At 47.0% G+C, this 4,212-nt stretch overlaps 1 non-coding gene across 1 annotated transcript; it reads right to left on the minus strand.

The window, feature by feature from the left end:
- Positions 1 to 1,000: 1,000 nt before the first annotated feature.
- Positions 1,001 to 1,107, minus strand: LOC136119508 (U6 spliceosomal RNA). The gene has a single exon (XR_010655502.1). It is a non-coding gene; the product is annotated as a U6 spliceosomal RNA (small nuclear RNA).
- Positions 1,108 to 4,212: the final 3,105 nt, after the last annotated feature.

A 4,212-nucleotide genomic window follows, 5' to 3' on the forward strand; every position in this document is an offset into this window, starting at 1 on the left:
AGTCCAGTCTGCTTGGAGATGCATTCCCAGACCACCCTGTCTGAAGTTACCTCCCCCAGGGATGCTTTATTATCCCCATATTTTATTTCTTTCTTAACACGTTTCACAATTAGGAATTACCTTGTTTTTACATTTGTTTGCTCATTATCTGATTCTCCGAGGAATGTAAGGATCTCCAGTACCTAGAAGTGGGCCCAGAATGAGTCAGCGTTGAAGGAATATATTCATTAAGTGGATGAGTGTAGAATTCTGCTCAGCTCACTTAGTTGCTAAGTCTCTAAGATATGAGATCTTGGGACATTAGGATGTCAGGCCTACAAGCACTGCTGCCATCTTGCTTCTGGTCGGAAGAAAGAGCTAGCCCAGGGAGGGGTAGACCCGAGCAGGAGGCCTGACTGGACCTCCTGGCCCCCACTGTCCTTCAGGACTTGTAGTTTTGTGAGAGTATTTTCAGTTATTTGCAGCTGAAGTCATCCTTTGCCATTAGCTGACCACTTACCATGTACCCTCACTTTGCTTAGCATTTTAGAGATAATATTTCTAGGCTTTGTAACATTGGAGGCTGGCATTAGCTCCAAGGGTGCCCTTGTGACAATTAGTAGCAGAGACCCCCCTCTGAGCAGATGTAGCCGTGGGTCCCACTCACCTCCGCCCAGGATGTCCTGGTGAAGATGCAGCCTGAACCCCATTACAAGTTAGCATAGGTGCCATTGCTCCCGTTTTGCAGTGAGGAGACACAGACCCAGAGCGGAATTGACTTGCCCAACATCACATGGTTTAGCCACAGGCAGAGCTGGGAATCAAACCGTGTCTTTCAAAAGCTCATACCAACTTTTAAAAACAATGTTTAGTTTTGACTTTAAATGACACATTTGAATGGAATGAAATAAAACCAAAAAATAAACATTTAAAATTGAGCTGTGTTGGTGGATTCTTTCCTCAGGCAAAGCCTACCGAAACGTTTTCAGTATTTTTTTTTTTTTTTGGCTTCGACAATAGACAAAATATGGAATGTGTCATAGATGCGCGTGTCACTCTTGCACAGGGGCCGTGATGATGTTCCCTGTATATTTCCAATGTTAGTATATGTGTGGCTGAAGCGAACACAGTATGGGTTTTTTAAAAAAGGCTTACTGAGATATAAGTCACACACCATACAGCTTACTCATTCCAAGGGTACAATTCAATGGCTTTTGGTATATACACAGAGTTGTACAAACACTATCATAGTGGATTTTAGAATTTTAGAATTTCATCACTCCAAAAATAAACTTTGTACCCCTTAGCCCAGTCTTCCCTCCCCCTGGTCCCTGGCAACCACTAACCTGCTTTCTGTCTCTACAGAGTTGCCTGCTCTGGACATTTCACGTAAATGGGGTCACACACCACGTGGTCCTTTGTGACTGGCATCCTTCACATAGCATAAGGATTTCAAGTTCATGTGTAGCTTGTATCCGTACTTCATTCCTTTTCATGGCTGAATAATATTCTACTATATGGGTATATCCCATCTTACCTATTCATTCATTGGTTAGTGGGCATTTTGTGTGTTTCCACTTTTCTGGCTGTTATGAATAATGTTGCTATGAACATTCATGCCCAAGTTTTTGTATGGACATATGTTTTCATTTCTCTTGGGTACATACCTAGGAGTGAAATTGTTGGATCATACGATAAATCTATGTTTAATCATCTGAGGAACGTCCAGATGGTTTGCCAAAGTGGCTTCACCATTGTATGTTCTCACCAGCAGTGTCTCAGGGTTCCAATTTCTCCACATCCTCACAAACATTTGTTACTATCTGACTTTTTTGGGGTTTTGTTTGTTTGATTGGATTTTTTTGGCTGTGCCGTGCTGCTGGCAGGATCTCAGTTCCTCAACCAGGGACTGAATCCAGGCCATGGCAGTGAAAGTGCAGAATCCTAACCACTAGGCCACCAGGGAATTCCCTGCTATCTGACTTTTAATGACAGCCCTCCCAGTGGCTGTGAAGTGGTATCTTGTGTGGCTTTCATTTGCATTTCCCTGATGGCTAATGATGTTGAGCATCTTTTCATGTGCTTAATGGCCATTTGCATATCTTCATTGGCGAAATATCTTATCAGGTGCTTTGCCCAGTTGTTTTTTTTTTTTTTTTTGCGGTACGCGGGCCTCTCACTTTTGTGGCCTCCCCCATTGCAGAGCACAGGCTCTGGACGCACAGGCTCAGCGGCCATGGCTCACAGGCCCAGCCACTCCGCGGCATGTGGGATCTTCCCAGATCAGGGCACAAACCCGTGTCGCCTAGCATTGGCAGGCGGACTCTCAACCACTGCGCCACCAGGGAAGCCCTTGCCCAGTTTTTAACTGGACTATTCATCTTTTTATTATTGTCTCAGAGTGGGTTTTAGTAAGGGAATACGGGGCTGGCTGAATTAGCTCACTGTCTGAACTACCTGGATATAGTGTATTGGCAAGCACTGTCTCTCATCTTAGAAAATCAGATTTTTCACATACAGTCTCAAGTAGATCCCAGGTCAAACAAGGAAAATTGGAGTAGGATACGCCAAGCCTTGGTAACACTGAGGAAGAACGCTTTCTGCCTGTGTGATCTTGGGTAAATTACTTAACTTTTTTGAGCCTCAGGTTTGGGTCCATTTCATAGGCTGAGACTCTTCCTCTCAATCTGTGCGTGTCAGATGATTAGGAAAGCAGCACCTCTCACTCAGCACTAGCCCTGCGGCAGGCAAGGCAGTCAGTGCCGCTTCAGGTTGGATGAATGCCGTTTCCCTTCTCTTCCTGCTTCTCAAAGCTCAGCTCCAGTTGTCAGGGCTCAGAGGCTGAGATCACTTGAAGGAAAGTCACAGTTATTTCATCAGATTAACCACAATAACCACAGCTCACAGTGGTTGGAGGAGAGGATGACATATCCAGATCTGATTTGGCCATGAGAGGCACTAGAGCCCTAAGGATGTTTCAGCAGCATCTTCTGAGAGAGGAGACCTGGTGGGCAGAGCTTCCTGTACCAGGGTCTTTTCTTTCCACTAGGGATAGCCTGCAGGGGATTCTGGCCGCCCTGGGGAAATGCTGGCCCCCACCCCCTCCACCTATAGCCTGTTGGAAGGAAGGGCAGAAGAGGAGGCCACAGGGATGTGCACAACGTGTGGACACATGTCACCCTGTGCACTAGCACACACAACTCAGTCAATGCCTTGGAATCGGACTCAATAAGATTACCCCTTTGTGAGGAGCATTCAGGGAAGCAAGAGATGTGCAGGCATTTCCTCTGTTCCCTACAGACTGTTTCTCTCATCACCCCAGCCTGGATTTAACTCAGCATTCCTTCCTCCCTTCCTTCCTTCCTTCCTTCCTTCCTTCCTTCCTTCCTTCCTTCCTTCCTTCCTTCCTTCCTCTCTCTCTCTCTCTCTCTCTCTCTCTCTCTCTCTCTCTCTCTCTTTCTCTCTTTCTCTCTTTCTCTCTTTCTCTCTTTCTCTCTTTCTTTCTTTCTTTCACATTTGTGGAGCATTTCCTCTGCGCCAAGCATTGTTCTAGCCACTGGGGATTCAAATATCAATCCAGCTCCAATGTGCTCATCACCAAGGAAGGGAGAAGTAGATGTTTGTGTATTGAGGTACCAGGTGAGCTTGGATTTAGAAACTGTGCCAGCATCTTCAATGTCTAGGCAGATAGAAAAAGTCACCTCAAGATGGGTTCGTCTGATCAGGGAAGAGCCACGGGCATAATTCCTATAGATATGCAAGGGGAGGGACAGTGGTACTCACTTCCTGGGGGGAAGAAGGGACAGGAGGCTCGTCTGACCCCCACCCCCGGGCTGCCTCCCCCTCCAAGCACAGGTCTGTGGGGGATGCAGCTGGGGCAGGGGCAGGCGTTGGGAAATGCACCAACTTGCCTTAGAAGCCTGGAAGCCTTGCAGAAAAAGAAGGACTGACATTACAGCCCTCTCTGGAGTTCAAGGACAGGGAAATTGAGGAGGAGAGTCTAACAGGGGGTCCCAACCAAGGCCTGTGAAAGGAAGGACACCAAGGGTGTCAGAGTGGGAGCTCACAATGAGGGGAGGAGACACAGTGCCTAGTCCTGCCCCAGGCCCTCGGCATTTGTGAGCAGGTTCAGGCTGTCCCTGAATTGATGGTGACTGTGATCCAACCTCCCCAGTGTGTCCTTGTGCTTTGGGGGAACAGTGGTAGAGCTTGTGAGTGTGAACTAGGACAGTA

The sequence above is a fragment of the Phocoena phocoena genome, chromosome 2, assembly GCF_963924675.1.
Source record: "Phocoena phocoena chromosome 2, mPhoPho1.1, whole genome shotgun sequence".
NCBI classification, from domain to species: domain Eukaryota; kingdom Metazoa; phylum Chordata; class Mammalia; order Artiodactyla; family Phocoenidae; genus Phocoena; species Phocoena phocoena.